The following is a 27,526-nucleotide window of genomic DNA, read 5'->3' as shown; positions in this document are numbered from 1 at the left end:
CAAAATTTAAATTTTCATTTTCATTTCTATATGTCTGGGTTTAATTTCCTAAATGAAACTATTATATTAGTTCAGCAGAAAAAATGCTCATCCTTTAAACCTCATTCAAATTGCAAACAAGTTTAAGAGACCAACTCTTTATTTTTTCCATTCACACAAGTAGCTTTGACTAAGTATAGTGGAGCTCCTCAGAGAATTAAGAATCTCATTACTTGGATATTACAGGTCACAATGATGAAAGCTCATTTAAATGCTGGGTTAGGAATCTGAAAATTTTTCCAAACTGCATTTTAGGAAGCAGTATTTTCTAAGATGCATTTTAAACTGTGTTATAATGGTACTTCTTGGAGTTAAAAATATTAATAATTAAGAGTGGAAAAGTACATGTCCCTGTCACATTTTATTATGAAGCAAATTTAAATATTTTCAATTGAAATAAAATGGTATCTAGTACATCAGGAATAATTAGTCTGCAGTTATAACACGTATTTTTTATGTTGTGTGTAATGAAAAAATAGTTTGAAATTGTGTGAAACATAAAATGAGCTCTCCACACTGAAGAGCAAGACAGCCTCAGCTACAGTGTTCAATCACTTAGTCTTTCCAAAAGGACTTTTTGTTGTTATATATTTTTTTTTCTTTTATAAGCATTTATCTATGTCAACAATTGTGTTAAAGCTGGCATGGAATGATGTCTTTTGTATTGGGCTGATTTTTTTTATGCTCCTTAGTTCATGGGGGTATTATTTATATGGTCTTTAAAACAATAGATTGGAAAAGACCTTGAAGATTATTGAGTCCAACTTTTGACCAAACACCATCATGTCCAGCAAACCTCAGCACTAAGTGCCAGCTCCTGTAGTTTCTTGAACACTCCCAGGAATGGTGGCTCTACCACTTCCCTGGCCAGCCTGTTCCAATGCTTAACTGCCTTTCCAGTGGAGAAATTCTTCCTGGTGTCCAACCTGAACCTTCCTGGTACAGCCTGAGTCCATTTGCTGTCATCCTGTCAGGTTGCTTGGGAGCAGAGCCTGAATTCACCTTGCTTTAATGTCCTTTCAGGGGATTGTAGAGAGTGGATAAGGCTCTCCCTGAGCCTCCTTTTCTCCAGGCTGAACACCCCCAGCTCCCTCAGCTATCCTCATAAGGCTTTTGCTCCAGACCCTTGGCCAGCTCCACTGCCCTTCTCTGGACTCACTCCAGCCCCTCAGTATCTTTCTTGTACTGAGGTGCCCAAAACTGGGCACAGGATTTGAGGATTTTGTCTCACCAATCCAAGTACAGGGGGACAATCACTGCCCTGATCCTGCTGCCAGAATAAGATATCCAGAATTTCAGCCCTGTTTCTGTACATAGTTACACCTCTTGTCTGGCTTTGTTTCTCATCCATAGCAGTTGCTTTCTACTCCTCCACAGGCTCAGGTTTATTTTCTATAGAAACCTAAAATGGTGAGTGGGATTTTCTGCATGCCCTGTTCTCATCCAAGTGTGAAGATAGGGTCTTTTCAGGACATGAAAACTCCCATGTGCTTTGTGCTCACCACTCTGGTTACAGCCTTGGGTATCTAAGCACTGCAGATAAGTGCTGAGACCTTGAATTTTATTTGATATTCTATGGGAAGCAATTGTAAAGAGCAAAGGATGAGCCTAATGTGCTCCCAGTAACAGTGCTGCTGAGGAGACGTGTGGCTGCATTCTCTATTATATGCAGTTTCCCAAGAGTTCTGCTGCTTCAGAGAAAGAAATTCAAGGCCTCAACACTTTTAGGAAGTGTGTGCACAGGCACGTGGCAGCTGTACAGTCAGAACACTTGACCAAGGGGAAATTTCTCATATTTCTCCACTAAGCACAATTCATTTGTGCTGAAACTCCATCTTTTTAATTTAGCCTTGCATTATTTGACTTCAAAAATGGGACTAAACCCACTATGTTTTCTGCTAAACATTTCTAATTGTTTCTAGTTAAATCTTTTGAAACATCAGAAGCAGACTGAAATGTCTGATGAAATTAATAGGTAAGATTATGTGTGGTTGTTTGTATCTAAGAGTGATGTTCTGTTACCTGTGTGATTGTTTTGCAGTGTGCGATCATTGGAGAGCTGCAATCAATGTTTTTTTCTACATTTGAAAACTTACAATAAGCTATTTCCATGTGACAGAAAAACAAGCTTTAAGTTACTGAACTTTTCAAGATGAAAAATATGGTGGAGATAGAACACAAGTTTTTATTAACAGCCTAAACAAAAAAAAAGCCAAACAAAAAAACTCCATGTTGTCACACTTACAGGCCAGAAATATTTGAATATAGATTTATAGTGATTATCTTTGAGTTAGGGAAAAACCTAGAATTCTTAACTAATATTGCTGTTCAGCCTGCTATAGTTCACTACTCTAACCAGCAGGATATTTAGCATTGATTTAGCCTATCAAGCTCAGAAATCAGGAGTTTTTTCTACCAGTGACAAATGGTAATGGAAAAGAAGAATATTAGAGACAGTCCTGGAAGAAAAGAAGCTGACACAGAGAGCTGAGGCAGCACTGACATGTTGGCAAACATATGCTTGAAGTGAGAGTGAATTTAGGAACTCAGCAGCAAAATTCTTCATTCCCTCCTCAAATATGTCATGGAAATGTAATTCAGCTCAATAATGTGGGTTTTTTTCTTTTGCAGCTTTCATCAGTCTATAGAGAACAGATTTTAGAACACTATTCTCACCTTTTCTATTTTTCTTTCTATTATTGAAAGATAAAATGGTGTCTTGTTTCTACCACTCACTCCTGAAACATTGTGTACATCCACTAATTCTGACCTCATGGCCATGTCTCATGTTTGTGTTTAGAATGAAGGTATTAATACACTCACATTCCTCCAAGGAGCATTTGTAGTTTAAGTTCATTCTCCCATGACTTACCTGTGAATTTTCTTCAAATTGTTTGATCTTTCCTGGCTTCTCACTGAGATCACCTAGACATAGGTAGAGATACAAGATACTCTGCTATTAAATAACTCCCCATAATAAAATAACCCATAATGTGGCTTAGAGATTGATTTCTTCTGTCAGTCAGGAGATCATGGATGATTGAAAAATGAGAAGATACCTAGCAAAAAAAAAAAAAAAAAAATCTAGAACTCTGAGGTAATGAAAACTCATGCTTGTGCTATTTGGTATTCACCTGCTTCTCTCCTGCTCTGTGCTGTCAGTCAGTAGCTCCTTTGCTCAAAGGTTTCCTTTTTTCCCCTGCTGTGCATATGCAAAAAGTTCTCCATGCTCTAGCATTTTCATCAGTCTCAGCACTGACTTTGTAACAGTAAAAAGTTCATAATATGAAAAGCGAAGAGTCTAGTTTTCATGGGTTTTTTTAAGATTTTGAATATGGACAGGAGACTCAAATTTCTCAATGACCAAAATACTTTCTAAACAAAGTCCAGAGTTTATGACAGTATTTTTATTTTTGTCAGAGATTCCAAGGGAACACCTCCAGTTAGAATGACTCTCATATATTAAAAAAAAAAGTAGAAAAGCTTTGGTTTTGTGTGGCTTTGATTGTCTGATGTGGCTTCTAACTTCAAGAAATGTTGGAGTGGATGGAATCCCATCATAATAGAAATGTCATTATTATCAGGAGTTTCCTAAGTGAAAACTGAATATAGATGTAATTCACTATTTGTAGAAATGCATGCAGAGAGATGCTGAGGAAAAAATGTTTCCTATGTAATTTTAAAATACTTAATTTAATAATTCTGTAATTGATGCTTGTGGATCCCTTCCAACTCAGAATATTTCTTGAATCCAACTCTTCTTCTAGATAATTAAAGACAAGAGGAAAATGTTTTGAGAATTCATCCATAGTGTATGGGTGTGAAGAAAAGATGAAGAAAAAAAAGTAGTAGTTCACTAGCAGAAGACAATGTGATTGCTGTGGAGGACAAATATTTGGTTAAAATTAATGCAATATTCCACATTTCCATTTCAGTGTTACAATCTCATATATTATACTAAGGACAAAGAAACAGTTTGCCCTTTAACTGTATCTTTGATTAACTTCCACTGGAATTCACATTTTCTCTGTGGTAACCAATCAAATATTAGAAGATACATTCTCTTCACTATCATCTTCTGCACAGAACTGTAGGGAAGATTTTCTTTTGAGAAACATAGTGGAGAGAGAGGCTGCTCTCTTTGGGGCATTTTCACTATAGAAAATATCTGCAGAATATTTATCTGCAGGAAATTATCTGCATTATTTTAGAAAACTCATTTAATGGCAATATTTAACGAAATCAAATGCACACTTTCTAGTTCAGCAAAACCAGAACAAAATTGATTAGGTTGTTGGAATATGACATAACATGTCCAAGTTTTTTCTCTGTAAATATCATGCTGAACTTTTCAGGATATAAGGTAACAAGGCAGATGGTGAGTGGATCTGATTGCATTATGATGGGGGAAAACCCCACAAATTCTAATTATACCCGGCTTTAAACTTTCATGGTTCCTCTTTTTGTTGGTTTTTGTTTGTTTACTGATTTACTGCATGTGTGTGTTTTGCTTTGTTTTTCTCCTTTTCATCTCCATCCTTGTAACCTCTTTTTATTCGGAGCTGAGGAGAAACTGTGTGACATCTTAGCACAAAGCCAGAGTTCCGCCCTCTGTGCTAGTACCTGATGTTTGTGCTGTTGATCAAAACCGAAAGAACTGTGTTTCCAAAGTTCAGGTTTTTGTCAGGAGCCCTGTGACATCTCTTGTTTCCACTTCAAAGCAGCACAGTGTGCAGAGGGAGCTCTGTGAGCCAGGATCCTATCGATGTGACAGGGGTGGGTGGTGGCTCTGTGACAGGCTGGGGGCAGGAAAAGTGTTGCCCTGTGATGTAACTCAGCCCCAGAAATTTCAGCCTCTGACCTATGGAACAGGGTTAGTAATTTTCCACCACAGGGCAATGCTGGAACTGCTCCAGGAGCAGCTGTGGAGAGGTAGAACAGAGCCTAAGGCTCTTCAAAACCTGGAAACTCCTCTCTTATTACTGTTCCTGAGATTCCCAACCTTATTAGTGCCTGCAGGGCATGAGCTGAAATCTCTCAAGCAGAGGTGGCTGCCCAGAAGCACAGATTGTTGGTGCAGTCACCTGAGCCTTAAGTGTTTTTAATTTGGGCTGTCTGCGCATCTCCACCTAACAGACAAATATTTTTAATAATGGAGCTATATGAATAGAGGAATGAAGAATGGCATTGACATTAAAATGAACAACATAACATAAAGGCAGGTTTTTCCATCCCTCTAAGTAATTTGCATTAGTGAGAATTTATAGCAGTACAGGCTTCTGCTGTATTACAACAAGCATTAGTATGAGAGCCTGCACACTGAACATTTGTGAAATAACAATATCTTCAAGGGTGTACCATTATACTCTAAGTGGTAGTATTATTTTAAAAGAAACCATATTGCTTTTAACATTTTCATTATGCATAGAAGTCATAATGAGACACAATGCTGTGTTTGCTAATATGTCTCATCTGTGTTTTCACAGAAGAGAATTTTAAATATTTATAGCAACAAGTGTTTATGTTTAGGAATTTTGCTTCAACAATGCAAATCCCTTAAACAAAGTTGAAAGACACTTTAATTCAAAGCCTAGGAGTAAAATGCCTCTATCTTATAGCCTTAGATTTTTTGGTACCTTGCATGGATCTACAGAATTATATCTGTTTTCACCCTCCTGTTTCTTGTTTCTCTGATCCCCATTTAAAAAACACCTGACCCAACAGAGCACCTCACCAGCGTGGCAGTGAAATGATTGGTGTCTGTTCATGGAAAATGTCTGAAAGCTCAAATTGTCCAAAACGGTGCTGAGTATCAGATTTGTAATCCCACTCTGCTGACAACTTAACTATTGCTTCTGAAAAGGCATTTGCAGCTCAGGAGAAGGAAAGGCCTCATGACAACCTGCACAATCCTGCATTATTTACTACCTATCTGTATAGCACGGCTTTGGCTGGCAGGGAGAGTTAGGACTGAGAAAGGGAGATGTGTGCTGCTGCTTTGAGTAATGCAAATAAGATTGGAGTTGCCAGTGCCTGCTGAGAGGTAAATTTCTTTTCCAGAAGCTGAATACACCTTTTTTCTGAAACAGCAGCTTTGTTCATGGGAACTGCTAGCCTGCATGCATCTGCCACACTTAAACCCTGGACCTGGTAAATAATCTCTGCATATTGAGTGAAGCTATGACAAAATATGTAATGTCTTCTTGTCATACATGTCTAACCTTCCTTTGGCAGTGAATTTGTGGTTTGTCAGCCTGAGTTCTATTCATTTATATACTTATTTTTTGGTCCATGCAGATGAGGGCAGAGAGGGGAGGCATAAGGGGGAATTCGGGGAGCAAACAAACTACCAAACAGCTGAGGTGATCAGCTTGTGAATTCAGATAAAAGACATCATCTGCTACAGTTCACCTGATGCACAACTGCTGTTCCTGCTCTACTGGCAGGATTCATGAATGAGGTGTTGGGCATACCCATACAGTCCAGGTGGGATAAATGTTTGAATTGATAGAGCTATTGCAACCAGCCAATTGCAGAAATTATCTATATGATGGTGTGATTTCAGATGCAAAAATTTGCTGTGGATACCCATGGCCATATTCTGTATGCTTAGCAAATGGTTAATGTTGAAAACTACTCTGTTTTCAGCTAGATCAGAAAATTCTTGGACTGAGGACATACCATACTAATTCTCTGGTAAATGCAAGTTTTTCTGACTTAATTTTCAATGCAATGTGTATCTTTCTTTCTTTTCACTGAAAAACAGCATGGTTTTAAGCAACCTAAGAGATTACCACTCTCCTAAAATACATTATACTGAAATTGTTAAATTGAATCTGAAATGTGTAATAAATAGGCTTGGTTTGATGACATTTAAAGGAAGATAGAGAGAGTGTATCTCTTTTCAGGCTTTTTGGGAAAAGAGGGTTTGTAATGGTCTCCCAAGATGCTTGTTTGAGGAAAATTTCTATTTAAAAGTCAGGCATGCCAAGAATTTTACATAATCGAGACTGACTTACAAATACCTCAATTATCAATCAACACAATGAGAATCTGTATTGTGCTGGCCTTTACTACAGAAGCAGTTATTGAAGGAATGGAGGCAAAATAACTAATGGTTGTTATAAATGTTCTCTACTGGTAACATTTTATTTATTTATTTATTTGTTTGTTTTACTTCATGGGCCCTTGGGAAAACTAACAGTGAAACTTTGCAACTACTTCCATCCTAGTGACCTCAAATACAAAGATCAGACTTGCCACTTTTCCTGCCAAAGTTTGGCTGTGAATCCATGGAAAATCCTCTTTCCCTGTGTCTAGCTGTGTCCAGAGTCATTGTTGTGCATCCTTGGCTGTCTCATAGCTGGATATCCTCCCACACATGGCCAGATGCAGATCTCTCCCTCTCTCCTTGTTCTTCAGCTCACAGTGCAGTCCTTGGCTTTCCTGGCACGTCACCATCACCTGTCAGCACTGACAGACAAGCTGCCTCCTCCCTGGCAAGGAGTGAGACCCTGGACATCCTCACAGGGCCACATTCAAGGTAGCCCAAAAAAGCCACCAGGCCCTTAGGCTGTGAGCAGCCAGAACAGCCCAGGAGTAGTCTGGACACAGCTGGACACAGCTGGACACAGACACAGCTGTCTGCTGGGACAGCTGTCCTCGGGAGGATGTGATTTATCCACTGCTCCTGCCTTTCTGTGGAGCTGTGCCTTCCCTGGTACTTCAGCTTGGGGTGAATCCTCTGCTGAGGCTTTCAAAGATGCAGAGCAGAGTGTTCCAGAGAAAGCTCACTTTGTACCTAGGGGCACGAAAATGTTGCCATTAATGCCTGTCTGTGTTCCAAATATCTATAAATGACTAGATTTAAGATGTGCTAACAGCTTCTGAGAAGTACTGGAATTGCTCACACTGATCTAAACCCCTTCCTACGGTACATGTTGTGCTGTTTCCAGCTTCCCACACTCCGTGAGTGTTCCTGACTAGGTCAGCAATGTCACCGACCCGAAGCAGATGATTTCTTATTCTTCTTAGAGTGACTGAGACAAACCACAAGATACTTTTTCTCTCTTCTGAGAATTTCTGTGTATTTATATGTGAAATACTTGTCCAACAGACAACAGCTTTGCAAGCTGGTGCACGGGGTTAATCTTTACAGCGCCGTGAGTCACACAATGTCCCCGCGTCCCCAGGGAAATCAAACTCGCATGTCAACGCCAGGGAGCTGCAGAGCAAGCATCATTCCCTTCTGGGACCAAAAAAACCCCCAAAAAACCCACCAAAACAAATCCTCCCCCCCCGCCCCCAAAACAAAACCACCGACATCCCTGACACCCCCGGCTGCCTCCCCGGGGTCCCGTAAAACACCCCCAAACCCATCGGGGAAGGGAGCGGGTCCCCCATCCATCCATCCATCCCCTCCCTGGCCCGCGCGCATCTCCCGCCAGGTGGAGCAAGAAACCAGGATTCGGCTTCCCCGATTTCCCCGGGGTTGGCGCTTTTTTTGCTGTTGTTTTTGTTTTGTTTTGTTTTTTTTCTTTTTTTTGTTATTGTTTTGTTTTTTTAATTATTATTAGTGTTCCTCCCCCCCCCCCCCCGCCCCCACCCAATTTTGCCTTTTTCTCGACCCAGGGTTCCAAGGCAGGGGTGAGGCTTGCGTTTATTTCTCCCTTAGAGAAGCGGATGATGCTCTCTGCAGCTCTCAGCGTTAAAGGGTGATGGGAGGGGGAGAAGGTAGGGAACACAGTGAGCTGCATAAATCCTCCTTCTGCGTGCATACCGATTACAGCAGGAGAATAAAATTTAAAAATTTAAAAAGGCAGATCGCTCTTTTTGCGTTAGTGGGGAAAAGAAAGGTTGGGAAATCTATTCCTATACACAGCAGCACAAAATTCACATTAACATCTCATTAAGTCTAGATGCACTTAGAGACTGATCCAAAGGCCATCAAACTCTATGGGAGACTTTCCATTGCCTTCAAATGGGATTTGGATCATGCTGATAGAGATTGGCAAAAGCTCATATTAACTAAACAAAAAAATTCTGACATAACTTAAAAGTCTATAAAAAGCAACTCCATTCCTTTTTCTGGGAAATCCCTTCTACAGCTGATCAAATGTAATCACAGCAGCCACCTTTATGGTGAAAGCTTCTAGGTAGACTGACATTAGCATGGCTGAGGGATGAATGCAAATGACATCACTATTTTACCAAAATTGAAATGGAAGTTTCTTTTCTTATCATAAAAAATTGTCCATAATAGCAGAGGTAAACCTGAAATGTTCAGAGATTAATTTAAATGCTTTGTAAATACCATTTTAAAAGGGGGAGGGATAAAAACAACTGAAATCTAGTTCAGAAAAACCATATGCTGGTTATGATAATGTTTTACACTGGTCTGGTGCCCTAATATGAACTAAAATAACTAAAATGAAAAAAAAAAGGACTAAAGTAGACTTTATATGATCAGGACCAAACCAATTTGTTGTGCATAGTGCATTTAGAGAACTTAGTACATTATATCATCTGTAATGACTCTGTTTTCATGTGAGGAGATGAAAAGTAGTACATTAAAAAAATAAATTATCTGCCTTGGGCAGCTTCAAATTCTTTGAGCTTCACTTACTCTTTTGAATGCTTCTTCTAGCTGAGAGTCTGGAGCAGAGGCTCCAGCTCTGATTAGGTTTCTTGTTCAGATGGGACTGTGTTACTTGGCTGATGACAGAGGTGGGCTGAAAATTTCCTGTTCATGTTTCAAAAGAAAAAAAAAGTGAAATGACAAATATCTAAAAACTTTTGTCCCACGTATTTAAAAATTGAAACTGAAATGTCAAATTGGATGGGTAGAATGCTATTGAAGATTTGAAAGACTTTCCTAGCTTTACTTCCACCGAGATGTTTTCCTCTTTGTAATCTCCTTTGCTTGTTTCTCTGCTGAATTTCACCTTTCTGTTGCTTGGACCAAACAGTGTGGGGACAACTACATCTTCAGGTATCTCCATCTCTCTGGCAAACAACCTTCTTGTTCCTCATGTCTCTTAGAACCTAAACTAAATATTTCCATTTGAACAATCTCTGAATTTTTGAGTGCTAGGAAACCCTAGATCTAAGACAGGGAAGTGATGTGTTTGTAGGGCTTACAACTTTTAAAATATTGCCAACAACTAAATTCCACAAAAAGAGAAAGGAAGCTATAGGTATTGCCCAAAATTTTTAAAATGTGTCTAATTACTACAAGCAACAATTATGGCAGATCTTAATGTTAACATTAAAGTTAAGTGGCAACTCAGAAAGGAATTCCCATAAAGAGTCGGAGCTGCACTGATTTAATTTTTACTTTTATTCTTCTGTCTTACTCTAACATCCATTTCAATTTTCCTCCTTTTGGTCTTCAAAATATATATAACCTTACTATCTTCATCCTCTCTAACTTTGATTTTTTACCTTCATACAGAATGAAAGGGTCTTGTAACAAAAAGCTATGTATTGAAACACATATTAATAAAAAACTTCACTGCATATTAAAAAAACCCAATACACTGTTTGAGCATCATTTCATGCTAACAGAGATCAGAAATCTGGCCCTTTGGAATTACTGCCAGGAACTATTAATCTTGTACAGTGTCCTCATACATTTTAACAGAAAAGTGATGCCAGGGAAAAAGCTTGAACTGGCATCTGTGTCTGGGATCATATTTTCACCTGTCTTTCTTTTCTGATTGCACATCACCTCAGCTTTCTTGGAGTTAATCTCATTTCACTCCTTCTTCAGTCAAAGGGGGTGTGCCATTGATTATAGCAAGATCGAAGTGTTTTGCAAATGTTTCTTCCTTCTAGTTCTTTCCTCCCCTCCTAAGAGTCAACAAACAAAATGAAGAAACTATCAGAAGCAGTATTTCTTTGCTTTTGGATAAACCATCAATGTTGGTATTGTAGCCTCAGAAATGTGCCTGCCCTGGAAAACAGAACAGGAAGCATTTGAAGCGTCAGACACCTCTTTGAGCCACAGCTTCCATGCAGTTTTCTCTCTAAAGCTGTGACCTCCCACCTGCTAGACCAGCACCAAATCCCTGCTGAAGCCACTGCCTGCATCCCAGCCCTGCCAGGCCCTGGCTGGAGGGAAGCAGAGCTGGAAGCTGCCACGTCCACAGGGGATAAACAGACATGCAGCTGCTTTTATTTGTCATCATCCAAGGAGGCACAGTTTAAGTTTAAGTTTAAGTGGAGATTTCTGTGGAGAACACTTGAGGATTTAGGTGTTGAGTGTCCATGTGGAAGCTGAAATCCTTTTGTGAATTTGGGCATTGGTTAGAAGCTACCTGTATGTTATACTGTGTTTTGAAACCAGTTATTATATGGTTTTATTTTCCATTAGGCTGTGAGGAGCTTACCTTTACTTTTAAAATTCCAGGATGAATTGTTTAGACATGTCAGGCTTTTCTCTAGATTTTTAGTTCCCCCAACAGAGAGCTACATTAAGAAGAAAGAAATGAATGAAAGTGCTACAGCATCTGAATTCATTCTCTTAACAGAATAGAAGGTTTCTGTTGCTGGTAGATAAATCAGAAAACTGGTCATTTAATTGCATGCCCAGTCTTTTAATCTACAAATTGAATTATTTGCAAGGAAAAAAAAAAAAAAAACCAAAACCAAAAAGCCCCACAATATTTTAAATGCTGCTGTTGCTCTCTACTGTGGCCATCCAAGCACATGCTGGGCTTTCACAACAGTGGTAATATTAAATGACAAGTTAATTGCTTAGCTAGGGTGACGATGGCATGCTCTCCATGGCTCTGGCCATTTTCTATCAAAACACAATGAGCATGGAAATGCAGCTCTGATAATGCTGGCCGTGGTCTTTATTTAATGTGAAGCACTATTAGTGGCTCACCCAACCCTCTTGTAGTTATGTTCAGTTTCTAGTTGTGCTGGCAAACGTACAGGATTTTCAAATGACATAGAGTGTCTAAATTTCACACCTCAAGAGGTAAATCTATGCCTTAAATATTTAAGTGGTAAGTATTGCTTGCTTCTATTAATGTTTTACACTTCTACACTGCCTTTGGATGCCAGATAATGGGTATTTAACCAGATCCTCAAATACTTCTCTGGGAGAGATAAATACCATTATTATCCAGAGCAGTGTAGAAAGGAGAGGTGATCTTTCTAAGCCCATTCATTGAGAGAATTTATCTTGAGAGGCCTGATAACACAGTTATAAACACACAAATGCAGCCTGGCCAACCTCCAAAGATTATTTTCTTTCAAAGCTATTTTTAAAAAAATTATGACAATGACATAACAATATTTTTTTCTACTCGACTCATAGTTTCTGAGCATTACAAATATTCATTCTTATTTGACTTGAAGAGCCATAAACTTCCACTTGTTAAAATTTCAGCTGACAATCTCACAGTTGGACAAACCAAGTCTAAAATATGTAGATAGATCAGGAAGTATTACAAAATGTTGGAGATAGCTGTTACACTTGTATAGGCTTTGAGTCTTCTTTCCATAAAAGAACCAGCAAATTAAATTTTGTAGTGATCAATGAATTAAACCTAATCAGCTACCTTCAGATTTAATATATGTGAAATTTTTAATCTTGGCTGATGAAATAGAAGGAGGTAGGGTGAGTGGGTGCAAAGTGCTGTGGGCTGTCAGTAGGAAATCCTTAGTGTCATGCTGAAAATGCCATTGCTTTAGCAGTGGGGCAAATAATTGAGTCACATATGACTCAACAGCACTTAAAACCACTCAATAATTAATAGGGATTTTTTCAATTTTCATTAAAATATATTAGTATAATTTCTTATATTAACACAATTTAGAGTTAGACACATGAAACATAAAATGCCATTAATTCATGGAATTTATATTTTATTAATTTGAAAAATAATGCAAATTACTCACAGGTATTTCCTTGCAGGCTCAAACACAGCTTTCCTCAGACACACTGGTCATCTGTGGATATAGCTGTTCATAGGCAGTTTATTGGACAAATGGTTTTCCTGTGTTTTCAAGTGGGCCTGTTAATGTGAATAAGTGTGTTGAATATATCTCTTCATTGTGTGGTTTTTGTAGCGGGGGACTGAAAGCCTCCCTACTCCTTTATATTGCCAGGCTTCAATGTTTTTTGAAAATACAAAGTGTTTTCAAATACAAAGATTAATAGGAAGGCATGGAGGAAACTAAAGTTTTAAACCATTTTGTTATAGAATCATAGAATCACTTTGGTTGGAAGCTGCCTCAAAGACCATCTCATTCCAACCCCACTGCCATGGGCAGAAACACCTTCAGTAAATCAGGTTACTCAAATCCCCATCCAACCCAGCCTTGGACACTTCCAGGGATGGGGCAGCCACAGCTTCTCTGTTCCTGTGCCTCACCACCCTCACAGTGGAGAATTTATTCCCAATATTTAATCTAAACATGCTCTCCTTCAGTTTAGAACCATTACCCCTTGTCCTATATGATGATATTATTCATTATTATATAATAAGATTGTTCATTTTGACTTGGGTAAATTCACTTAATTCCATGAGCATCCTTCAAGTAATGAGGAGCTGCTCTTGACAGAGGCAAAGTATCTTGGGGAGCAAAGTGATTAATGGCCCTTCTCTGCTTTCAGGAGAGTCCTGAGAGGTCCAGTTCAGAGGTCTCAGAAAAAGGCACCAGGGCAGCACTGCACAGGGATAGGTGGATATTAATCCCCCCAAATGAGTGGTTGCATATCCCACCTCTCCCACTATCAACCAGAGGAAAGAGCATCACATTTCTTGAGTTTTTCTGCCTTTTTTTTCTGCAAGGAGATGAAGAGCCTTTGCTTCTACCTTCATGTTTGCCCTGCAAGGGCACAGCCCAAGCTGCTGGAAAACCTCAAGGCAGGTCTGAAGTACTCAGTGGTTCTGCTTGCCCCAGCTTCTCTGACGTGAAACACTGGCCTTTCTCCAACAGATTTAGTCAATAATTGAGATATCCTTCAAGAGAGGATGTGTAATTTTAAATCCTCATCCAGTTGCATAGTTTGTGTTCATGCTCAGGAAGGTCTTGGATGAGCTGACTTGAAGAATAAAGACCAAAAGCAGGTTGGGAGAGGTGGGAAAAGGGCTTTCTTAGAATCTTTGCACTTTCTTCATCTGGAAACTAAACATGACAAAAGTGACATCTCTAATAAAAATATTGTAATAATTAGTTCAGATAATCAGATCTAAGTTGTTGCCAGGGAAATATCCTGGTGCAAATGTAGCTGGGCATTCCATTGCCAGCATAACTATGTGTGTTACTTTTAGATTCTACCATTCCCTCTGCCAAAGTGTGTCCTTGCTCTGACACACAACTGATTTAATATAAATGCAAGGATTCCAATTAGCATTAATTGCTGCTGTTGTCATGCTGCCTCCATGTAACACCATTGTGGGAGGAGAGCATGTTAGTCACAATGGTTCTGTGGACAGGAAAGCTAAAGCCTAGGACAGATTGTTAATGGAAAAAGAGCTAGGCACACTTTTTTCTGTTGATTTCCCTTTGGACTTGCTCAATTGTTTAGTTTTTGCATGGTAGAAGAGAAAGGTCACCAGCACTGCTGTTATGAATAAATTATCTTCACTATTTATTCAAATATTTTAAAATATATGTTGATTTAATAGCAGGACATGTGAGAGACAAAGTGAGCACCTTTTTCATTAGGAAAAACCTGATGTTATTTATGACAAGTACCTGAACTAAACTATTCTCACATCAAAGGAGGATGTTTTCTTATTTCATATTTTAATGGAGGCATGAACTGGATGTTTCTGCTCTAAGAAAGTGACTAAGATATTAATATGTCTTGCCTAGAAATTTGAGGAATATTAATCCATGGATTTATGGCCTTAATTGGATTGAATGCTTTCAAATAGATGAAATGCAAATAGAAACAGAACAAAGCAAAATCAAGATGCCTTAGAAATGCCATAAAATAATGTAAAAGGCATTTCTACAAAGTTTATGCCTTCTGTTGATAGCAAGGTTTCATATCCTTCAGAGTTTCTTTTTCTGTTTCTTTAGTTTGAAATATCTGAACTTTGAAGGTCTTGCAGCAGAGGACAAAACCAGTTCCTGCTAATCTTTGTTACAGTATTCTTAAGGAGCATCACTCATCATTACCAGAAACTAAGTGTTCTACAATTATGTCAATACTGCAAATTAAAGTTCACTTTGTGTTTCTGGATTTTATTAATTTATGTGGTTCTGAGTTTTTAGTAAATTATCAGTAGGAAAAATTCCACAAAAATAATCCCATGAGATTTAATCAGTGATGCAAAGAGAATGGCAGTATTTTCCTAACCAACAGCATAGCCAACAGAACATGTCACATACTTAAATAAAAATTGCTGTTCTTGAAAGAAATATTCTGTAAATTATCTAGCAATGTTATTACTGCAATGACTTAGAAAATATTTCAAGATTTTAGCTTGGGGGTATGTGTGGGAAGATGGGAAGACAGAGTAAGAATTCACATGTGCATTATTATAGTACTTCAAGAAAATTGCTAAAAGGAGACAAAATAGGATTAAATCTTCTAGAGATGATTGTTGCTTTCCCCAAAGGTCATAAATGTTTTGTACAGCTCTCCCTAACCTGAAGGGAAAGTTGCTTCTACACAGAGTTAACAATTTGGTCTCTGGACCAAATTCAGCCTGACATAATTGGGTTCAGTTCCATTATCTTCTGAAGAGTTTTGCTCACCCTGACAGACTTGGATTTGGATTTGAAGTTTTGGCAGTCACCTAGAAATTATAAAAACTGCTCTTTCATCGTTTCCTGTGATCATGCTTGCACAAATGAAAACACTGACAATGTGTGAAGAGGTCCTCAAAATTGAATTTCACTAGCCAGACATTTCTGTGATTGGTTACAAGCTTATTCATCTTTATAATGACTTATTCATGTGGAAATTAATTTTCAAGACCAAAAGATTCTAGATTTGATAGCCATATAAATTGCAGGAAATATGAATTTTTAAATGGACTTTTTCTAACATATTACATGATCTTTTGAGTTGACATCACACTGACTACAAATTCTTTACAGAAATATTGGAAGTTGCCAGTCAACATGATGGCTTTGAAAGCATTTATCTACTTTCTTCCACCCTATCTGGTGTTTAACATGCTATTCCACCCATTTTAGTAGATGTATTTTGTTTTTCCAACAGAATTGAGAGTCTTAAATATTTTATGATTCATGATTCTAATGAAGTGATGTGTCTGCAAAAGTAGAGATTTGATATTTCCCTTACATGTAAATAATAGCAATAATGGTAATAACCAGTAACATTTAATAATGATTTCAGATGGCCTAGTGGTTCTAATAAACTATCTCAGGAATACAAGAACTATGCAAAATCCACTTTGAGATGGGTTCTTCACGTAGAACTATAGGCAAATGCTCAGGTAGGGCAAAGCACAGTGCCATTTTCCCAGAAACACACCATGAAGGAAATCAGACATTTTAGTTTTTCATTAAAATTTAGTTAAATACTCAGCAAGCTATATTAATGATAGAAATCTGACAGGCAGGAAATAAGAAATTAAGTATGTCACAGAAGCACCTTTCATTGCACTGAAAGGAATGTCATATTAAAAATGCTTTGCAAAATACGCAATATTTGTGACGTAGGTGAGCTGCAGATACTCATTTCCCCTTTTTTGTGTGCTTCAAATATAGAACTCTAAATTTAGAATTAATAAAGGATGAAAAAAATCAATATATTCCTGCCTACAATCAAAGGGACAATAAACTGATTAACTAATTGCATTAGGTTTTCAGATGCCTGCACAGTCTTTGAAGCTCATGTCCCATTGAGATGTGCAGTGTAGAAAGTTCATCCCCTTTTCACTGCTGTTTTTGGCAGCCTTCAGCTAAAATGGGCTAAACATGGGAATATCACATCCTTTTAATATTAATCATGGCTCTATTTAAATATACAAAATTACTAAGACTGACAGTTATCTTCATATTTCTGTATCTTAATAAGTAGCCTGGTCTTAATCTTTGCAGACTTCACAGGGGACAGGAAATGCTCAACACATCTAAGACTCCATTAGCTTCATCAAAAGCTTTAGTATCATGCTAAATACTCATCATCAGGACCTCAGATTTGAAAATGTTGACTTTTTTTTCTGAGTCCAGAGTGTAAATTTGTGGGAAATTAGTGAACTATTTGGAACCATGCCACACAAACACAGTTGCCAAATCCTGTTTCATATTCTCATCACAGAGTGATTGGGGAATTTTTATACTTCACACAAGAGAGATTTTCTCTTGGGTACAGAGACAGTGCATTATTATATTAACACCCAGGATTTGCATCCTGTGGATGTGGTTCAGCAAAAGTAACACCAACCAGATCACCAAACTTAATGGGCCAAGATCAAGGTAAAACCACCTCTCCAGCAGTGACTTTAAAAAGGGGCTGAGTGAGGGTTTGCAGGTGTTGCAAAATGGGAGGAGAGGTTGATGCAGAACTGGGTGTGCTGCTGCTCAGAGGGACCCTGGCAGGCTGGAGTGAGCCTGCAGAATCCTCATGGAGGCAAAGGGAAGTGCCAAGTTCTGCCCCTGGGATGGAATAACACAACACCAACACCAGTACAACACCAGGCACCAGGGCAGGTGGAGGGCTGGCCAGCTGGGAAGCAACTCTGCAGAAAATGTCCCAGGGATACCCAGCTGGACACAAGGCAGCAGCAGCACAGTGATCCTGCAGCACAGCCCAATAGCACCTTGGGCTCCACTGGGAGGAGCAGCACCTGCAGGTCAGGAGAAATGATCCTTCCTCTCTGCTCAACCAGCACAAGAGGGTCAGGAAAAACTGCAGTGAGCCAGCAAGGTGCTGAGGAGATGGTTGGAGCACCTTTCATGTGAGGGAGATTGTGAGAGCTGGGACTGCTCAGTGTGGAGAAGGGAAGGCTTTGGGATCCTACCAACACACAGGCTGATGAGGAGAGTAAATGTAACAGAGTCAGACTCTGCTCAGTGCATCTCAGAGGCAATGGGCACAAAATGAAACACAGAAAGTTCTGTCTGAACATAAAAACCTTTATTCTAAAAAAACACTCAGGCACTGGGTGTCCTTTTGAGATATTGTGGGATATCCACCACTGGAGATGTTCAAAATCCAACCAGACACATTTAGGAAATGTCTCCCAGTAACTCTGCTGTGAGTAAAACCTAGCCTTAAACTGTTGTGAGAATTGCCTGGGACACTTATGAGTATTTTCTGCAGTACTTATGACTGAAATCTAAGGCAACTTATTATATTTTTATTGTTTGACTCACACAAAAGTAGGTATGTGTGTGGATGTCCTAAAGGATGCAGGGCTGGACCACAGCAGTTTTTAAAAAACGTAAGTATATTCAGATAGGTAAAAGCAAATTTAGATGGATGAAAGGGGGCAAGGGTGCAATTATTGATAGCTATGCATGGGCACAAACAGGCAGGAGAGACTTTAATCTCCCTTTAAAGCTTTGGATTATGAGAAATACTGGGTCAGAAGGCAATTTACTTCTGAAGGAGAAGTATAGAAATAGAAGTTTCTTTCTTGATCTCTTTCACAGGATTAACATTTAGATATATATCCAACAAACACATCATTTTCGAGCTTTGCTAAGTGAATCAAAAACTAAACAGAAAAGAATCATGCTTTGCCCATAATAGCAAAAATTGCCTTGTTCAAATTCTTTTCAGCAGCAGGATTCTTTCAAATAGCAGTAACTTTTATCAATATTAGTCCAAGAGAAAATTAGGTTTTGTTCTTCACATGTGGAATATGGTGTCTGTGCTGGGAGGCTGTATGAATTCTTTTAAAGAACATATTCTTTGGGATTCTCATGAGGAATCCTGTGAAAGGCTGATGTGTATTGTCTTTATCACAGTGTGCTTTGACAGTAAAATGAATATCTGTCTCAGTTCATTTGCTGCTTCCAAAGGAAACTGATTTGCTAATCTTCCTGCTGGCTCATCTCTTATTTAATCTAACTGCTTATAATTATTCTTGTAATTAATTTATGAATTATTATTAGTGGTAGTTTACTTGTATTTAGAGATGGACATTCTGACAGTTCCTGTAATGACATCTGGCATATTCTCTGTCTCAGAGTGATCTGTTTGCTGTGTTTACCATAGCTTTGCAGTCTGGCCTTACTGGTTTCTACAGCTGCATGTCCCACTATGATATTTTGTGAACTTTATTGCTGTAGGATGACATGAAATGTGGATGTTCTTCCTGTAAACATTACAATTTCTTTAACTCACTCAGCCTGAGGTCATGTGCTTACTCTCTTCATCCCTGGAAGTAATCACAGACAGAGAAATAACCTCACCTGCACTAGGGAAAAAAATCTTGGAAATTGATTGCGGGACTGGCCAATATAGATTCCTAACACTTGATTTTAAAAATTAGTTTTCTTAACCCATTTTTTTCTGTTTTGAAATTTGAAGCAGATATTGGGAATTTCTTCAGTTTCAGTAGTTCTATCACCTAAAGAAATAACTGAGACAGGAAATCCCTTTGTTTTATATCTCTGCATGTTAGAAACTGCTGACAGGCACTGAGGTATTGCTTAGGCAAAGGATCAGTGTTGAAGCTTCTGCATGGATCACCAAAAATTCCTGGATGGCAGTCAGCCTAAAAAACTGCATAGGGACAGATCAAATCACAAGATTTCAGGCATGTGCTGTTGGAAGATGGGGAAGAGGTACAGGTTCTGTGAGAGGTCATAAGATTTTATTTCATGTAAGGTGCCAGGTGACCCTGGCAGGAGTTTCCAGCTCCCTTTTTTATGCCATTGTGGCTGGAAGAGGCAAATGAAGCTCAAGCACACAGCTCCCATTCTTTAGTAGCACAGTTGAAGACAATCAGTGATATACTTGATATTTCATAGGCATTTATTCCAATGTCAAAATGGCTCCTGCACTATTTCTGCTGAAACATAAACACAAAGCACAGACTTGGGTTGCTGTCTTTGTTTCCTGTTTCCACATTGGTCTGCAACATCTCCTGGGCCCAGCTGCCTCTTCTCTCATAACCAGATGTAATCAGGACTTCAATGTAAATTAAACCAGAATATATTCCATTAGGGGTATATTCCCACACATGTAGTATACTTGCATACTAAATAATATATCAATATTGATAATGATTGCTTCTCTAACACAATGTTGATGTTCTGACATAGGTCTTTCTAATTTTTCCAGTTAACTTACCAGAAAAGAATAAAAAAAGAATAAGATGGAGGGCAAATAATTTCAGATTTGGTTGAACTTTCACAGTGAGGAGTACTGAAGATATTGAAGGCATGTAGTTTACAAAAGTGATGGATGAGAGAAGCATGAGAGATGTCTTCAAAATTGTAAGTGATATAAAAAGAAAGCAAAAATAACTCCCTGCTTCCTTTGTCCCATTGGCTTTCTCTCCCTTCCACTGAGCAATAGGCAAGTGCCTTGCTCAGGATATGAACACTGCTGACTTTGAGTGATCAATCATACTCTCTCCTTTTCCCTTCCACTCTGATCTTTGAGACTTTTGCACAATTACTTGGTTCAAATCTTAAACAGTTCTTTGATGGGAGTTCCTTTGCAATGTGCCTAAACTGAGTAACAACGCAAGAAATAAATTGTTCAAATAATTTATCCATTTGGAAGTTTAAAGCAATCATTTTTTTCTTAAATGATCTTTAAGACTCTTTAGAGGCTCTTTAGTTTGTGTTGTCTCAGAGAGACAGCAGAAGCTGAACAGCTATTCTAGTGATAACCAGAATTTCTGACTTTGGATTGCTGCAGAGGGACTGCTGAAACTGAAATGGTGTGTTGCACTTTGTTGTTACAAGAACAAGTCAAGCTTTCATGACACCATTTTTTTCTCTCCGGGTTATTTATAGTATTTTAATATAATTTACTAATGATGACAATTAAAACAATATATTTTTTTAAAGCTCAATTATCAAAAATCACATTAAATCCAAGATTTGAAAATAAATCCTAGCTATAAAAGGTGACATTTCATGAGGCTACAACAGTATTTATACATCTTTCCAAGTGCATTAATCTTATTCCTTGACCTTTTAGTACAGACACCAACAAAGTTTGTGACATTGTAAATACCACTGGTGCTGAAAGAAAATAAAAGTTTATGGTCTTCCATGGTGAATAGTCCAGTAGTTTTTTCCACTATGTTGTGGAGGTCTTTTTGTAATAGTGAGACACGCAGCCACTGAGGGAATCTTTTTTTTTTAATTATGCTTTTCTCATAACTCTCTTCTAAAGAAAATAAATTCTAAATACTTCAAATCACTTATTGTAAGTTATTTTTGTACTTAGAGTGCTTTCTTGCAGATTTTTATGACACAAAAGTACAGTAAGTAATTTGTTTGTAAGTTGTACAGTAATTTCCCAGTGATTTTGGATTGTTGAATTGAGTCTACATGTAGATTAGCTTTTTTGTTGGATTGTAATTGCCTTGAGCCAATTGTACAGTGAGTGATAGCTCAACAGGGAGTACTAGCTCAACATATTTACATAACCTTCTTGAAAAAAGAAACCAACAAAACATCTTTATCTTTCTCAGGGATTGCCTGGTAAGATTTGCCTGACTTGCTTTTCTCTCAGGATTTTGTCTGCCTGCCATTCACTGCAAGCAGTGCCCCTGTGGTGCAATTCTGCTGCTCAGCATCTCCTGGGATGTGTGCAAGCATCACTGCAGCACCAAGGTGCATCTTAGCACCAGGTGGGATTGATCTTCCCTGGCTGGCTGTGCTCCTGCTCCCTGCTGTGCTGAGATCACTCTTCAGGCTGTTTTCAGCTCTGAAGTCATTGCACTGATCAGTTTTCAGCCATGATGACTCCTGCTGCTCATGTTACAGCTAGTTGATTCTTTAATCCTCCTTCATGGTGTATCTTCATATTCCTCAGCACATGAACATTCTTTGGGTATGGAAGGTGCCTGCTGGCTGAGAACAGCTTTTGATCAATTCCTTTAGAAAAAAAAAGCAGAGTTTGACTGGGAAGGGGATGTAGCTGCATTCTAGGGGTCATGGGCTGAAGGGACTTATAGAGCAAGGTGTGAAAATGGGGGGAAATGGCCACAAACATCGGGCTTGCTTGGATGTTTGCAGAATTTTTTAAGGAAACCCATTCTAGACATGGTGGGAATAATAAAAATAATAAAAAAACCCATTGAAAATACATATGTTTCTCTCCAGTTTATATTCTAAAGAAAACAATACCAGATCCGACGTGGGAAGAAACTCTCGTGTGAGCAATTTTTCTCTCACACTTTTTGAGTGTATGAGTGAGAATTTCTGGCTGAAGAAAAAATGAGGAAATTGATCATTTAAGAAAAGATGAACTTGAAAATTTAGTGATCTCCCAGGGCATTTTCACAGAGAAACACAGTTTTTTTACTTTGCATAGAGTATACCTATACAGCTTCTTTGAAATTTCTATTCACTTCACTGGTACTTTAAGTGCATATGATATGCACCTATTCATTTTTTTTTATCAGTGCCTGACCTGTATTTATGCACAACAACTTCGAATGAAAAAGACTGATGTTTTCATCTTATGTTTCTTTTTCCTGGGATACATCTGGCACTTAATGACAATGCCAATCTATTTTTCCCCCCTTCATTTTAAATGCCCCCAAAGTTACAAGGCTTCTAGTGCATCTTCAGTGGATCCAAGTCCTGAGAATTTTTATTTTTTTAGTGATAGCTTATTATTATTTAAGTCTCGCTTTTTTCATATTTTAGCTCTTCATATTTTAGTCTTTTTCCCCAAGAGCTGAAGATTACTATATATTCAAAATTAAACTGCTTTCCTAGCATTTTCCCTTGTCATATTTCCCGTTGGTTTGAGGCTTTTTCTCTTCTTGAGTGACAGTGAGTATAGTTTAGCTACACAACTATCTATAATAACCTGTTCTTAGCAGAGCACTGTTCTCTTTGGAAATTAACATCCACAGCAATAATTCTATTTCATAAAATCATAAGATAGAACATGTGGCTTGAATTATAATGCTGAATTTAGGACTTCAAAATATCCCTTCTTATTCATGTGGGTCCAAAGCACATGCAATATGAACTCTGAGCTGCATCTCTGTAATATTGATCGTCTGAACTAATGAAAACCAAAATGCCAAGAGATATACAGATTAGGATGCCCTTATTCTATTTCTTTACTTAGTTTAAGCTCTGTTTCAATTATTTCACAGCACTACTCAAGCAGTGAGAGGACAGTAAAGATCCTGGTATAGCAACCATCCTTGTTCAGGAAGTTTATCTTTCTAGGAGAAACATCCAGCTCAGCTGTAAGAAAAGCCAGAGAACAGAAACCAATACTTTGATGCTGCTTCTGGATGGTGCTGACCCTTCTGGGCCAGATTGCTTGCAAATTGTTCTGCTACCTTTGGCATCAAGGAAACTGATAGGAAGTGTTTGTTGCTCTTCCTCTTTCTCTCTTGACATCTCAGACCAGGTGCAACATAAACTGACTGCCCATGTTCTGATATTTACAACTTCACATCAAAAGTTAATCATGATATTAAAATTTAGTGATTGATGAAAGAACGGATTGTACAGGTAAAGAATTACCCCAAGTAAAGCAGTGATTCAATTGCAACTTTTAAAGGCTTAGTATTCATTGTAATGGCACAGATGTAGATTTATGAAGTATATTCTTTTCCTCTTCTTGAGGACCAGGCTTAAATTGTCACAGCATCCCTGCTGAAGCTGGTACAGCACCCAACCCGAGGTTCACAAATCCCAGTAATTGCCAATCTACAGCTTTGTAAGAGCAGTCTTTGGTTCTCTAGTGGTAGTGCACAAAGCCCTCATTAGATAAATGTTTCTGCCAGCCAGTATTTCTTGGAATTCTGGCCTGCATTGCTATGCCAAGCAATTTGCTAAAAAATTCAGCTTTTGTTTAAATGACATTGTTCACTTAAAATCTGACATTAAAAAAACATCCTTAAGTGGTTACAGATACTTTTACCTCAATCTTCTTTTGACATTTCAACAACTGTGTTCCTTTACATGTCACCTTCCACCTCTTTTTTCTCTTACCTGTCCTTTGCTTCTGTTCTCAAAAACTGACATCAAATATTGATGTCAGAAAGCAGTCAATTGCTTTTCTGCTTTATTCTTCTTTTTCATGATTCTCAATTTCTTGGTGGACATAGCTAATATGGTTCCCAAACAACCATTTTAGTGCCACAGTTAGACCACTCATTCTGAAAGGTACTGAAATATAAATTTTACATGTTGCAAACATGAGGTAGTGATGATCATTACCTCTGACTAGAGTAAATCTCACATTTTGTCTGTGTTTAAAGGGTTGTTTCCTGATAATTGCTAAGGTTTTTTTTCCTTTCTGTACAAACACTTGAAACTTTTGGATGCTTTAACATTTGTCCAGCTGTAAAGAGGAAGAGATGGCTGCACCTTCCCCTGTGTGATACATTTTGTACATCAGTAAAAGTTGTGGAGAAAGCACATCAGGGATGGGATAGCACAATTTCAGAGATCACTGGTCAGTTCACCAGGAACATGTAGAGGGCAGCTTGGAGAGCTGAGTAGGAGTGTAAGCTCTGGATGCTGAAAAGGAGCCTGGATCTTTAATAAACACAAACTGTCTAAGCATCAGGTTTAGATTCAGTTTGAATGATGGCTTTATTGAGGAACTGAGCTCTCAATCCCCTCTTGCTGATTTGAGATGAGAAGCATCCCTTCTAAATCACTGAATGCTTATTTCCTCGAGTTCTGATCCATGCTGACTCTGTTAAGTTTATGAGATCACAACCCAATGTGACCTGGCTGCAGGCCAGTGAGCAGAATAGAGTTCCAGGTCTTTCTGGCTGCAAATTGAATTACTCTCTTGACATTAAAGTCAAACCAAAGTCTCATCAGGACAGCACTGCCAAGGCAGTTCTAGTGTGACGTGTTGACATATGCCTGACATTTGTGTTTCAAATACTAAATATTTTTGCTCTTGCTATGCAAATACAGCACATGAATGAGAACAAACAATTAGGAATTCAAGCAGTATCAGAAGCATCTTGGGATTAGGCAATTCTGAACTCCTGTTCTTTTACTGATGTTTTTCTTTTTGAATGTATGTCCTTGTCAATTTGCAGGATTCTTTTAAGACTTCTGAATACTAATAGAAATCTACTTGGAAACCTAAGTTCTGCACAGTCCATCCCCTTGGATACCACACTGGTCCACCTTTTATTATTTACTATCCAGTGTCTAAGCAGCTTATATAGAAATCTACTTTTCTGCCTATAGATGCTATTTTATTATTTGCCACAGAATATTGTGGCTTAGCTCTCCATTTCTGTGACAAGGAATCAACATTTTGCTTTTTTTTTTTAATTTTTTTTGTGGTTAATTACAAATGTATCCTTGTTTTGAAGATGTAAGACACTCAGCTAATTTGAAATAAAACAATTGAAACCGTGTCTGTCATGTACATGGTTGCCTAGCAAATAGTATACCATGTGGAGTTTGTGGAGTGCATGTTGTTAGTGACTTTGAAATATATACTTGCATCCTGGGGATAAATATGACAGTCAATCCTGATCCCAAGACTAACCAGAAGGCCACCTGGAACAAACAGTATAAATGTAATCTTGGAATCAGCTAACCCCTTTTCACCTTGGTGCTGGTCACAGTAGAACATCAAATACCAAAAGAACAAAATGTAAAATACGTCAAAAAATAAGCAGCCTGAGAATCTGGGCTCTATATCTCTGTGCAGTTAACTACCTTCTCTTTCCAAATGTTCAAAGTATATTTCTGGCTCTGAGAGTGAGAAGAATGCATGGAATTATTTGTCTTAGTTTTAGTTCCTTGTATAACAGCAACAACAACTGTAACACGGTGGTTAAACTGTGTCAGAAGCTTCTGCTTCAGCACAGAGAACAGTTTCTCAAATGCAGTCTGAACAGAAAGAAGAAATACTTCACTGAAGGATTATTTTCCAAGCATTCAAATAATGGTTTCCATTGCCATGTGCTTTGGTGTTAATGGATTGTAACCTGAAACAGGATTTTGGTCTTTGTGATTTTACATAAAATCTAGATGTAATTTTTAGCAGATAATGTCTCCACCCAATTTTAGCTTAAGGCACTAAATGTATTTATCATTCCATGGTATTTTCATTTCCAGAACAGTTTCCCTGGGTGAAAACCGCTGACAGTGAAGAACCTTTTCCTTCCAGGACACTGTCTCTCCCACCTTTACTTCATGGCAACTTACAGCAAATTCTCTTTCTAAACAAGCACAGGAAGGACAGAACCTTATGAAGCAGTACTGCCTCAAGTGAACTGGAGATGCACACACAATTTTGTGTGTTCAGCCAAAACCCAGGCAGCTGGAGTGCACAGGTGCCCCACAGCGCTGGCACATCAGCCAGGCTCCTCCCTGGCTGCTGCTCACCAAAGCTCCAGGATGCTGAATCTCACCCAGCCAAGGCTCTAATTGTGCCAGGCTTTTCCAGCAAGTGATAAAGGATGGAAGTTCCACACTGAGAGTGAGTCATTTCAGCTATTCCAGTGAAGGAATCACCTTAGTGGACACATGGAGAAGAACCAACCCAAAAACTGCTTCATCTTTCCTGCTCAAGCCTGCCTTGCCTGCTCTAATACTGTTCTGTGGAGAAAGTCATATTTGTCAGCTTTGAATGTTGATGGTATTACAGGATTGAATGCTCCTTGTGAGGATTTAGCAGCTTCATTTGGCAGCACCCAAGCAGTTAACAAAGCATTTTAAAATTAAGTAAAACAAATCCTTGCTTTCAATCCTCTGTGAGGATAGTCTAGTTTCCAGAATTCAGACATGACATAACTGAGATACATAGGGTAACACAGTCATATAAATTCTGTTTAAAGATTCACAATGAGCTTTAACAAGAAAAAAAAAATTAGCATTTTTATATGGCTCTAAGAAATGAAGTGGATAATTAAGTTAAAGAGAGGAAATTGAATTACAATGTTTTCTGTTGTGTGAGTTTTTATGTGGTATATAGGAAGAACTATAGATTTAATTGCACAAATATGTTCTTAATGAATTCCGTGCTCTTTTACTCTGGCTGTAAAATACAAGCTTTAATAATTTTATTACTTTTTGTTTGTTTGTTTTGAATAAATATTTTAATTTTTTTCAAATATATTTTAATAATTTTGGTTTTTCAGATTAAGGTCAGGGTTTTTCTTCCAAGTCTGCTTATATAAATCAGCAGGAGAGGATAAAGAGTTAAGAATGAGGGTTGAAACCTTTAAAGTAATGAGTTTGGAATTAAGTGCAGTTTTCAGAGTTTAGACTGATAATCTGCAGAACCTAAAAAGAAAATCATCCATATTTAAAAGAATTTAAGGGTATTACTTGTCCACAGAAAGAAACCTAGGAAGACATAAATCCACAAGTTGGACACCAGTTATTCTGGATA

This window comes from Erithacus rubecula (assembly GCF_903797595.1).
Source record: "Erithacus rubecula genome assembly, chromosome: 1".
Lineage (NCBI taxonomy): Eukaryota > Metazoa > Chordata > Aves > Passeriformes > Muscicapidae > Erithacus > Erithacus rubecula.
This window is presented reverse-complemented; position numbering follows the sequence as displayed.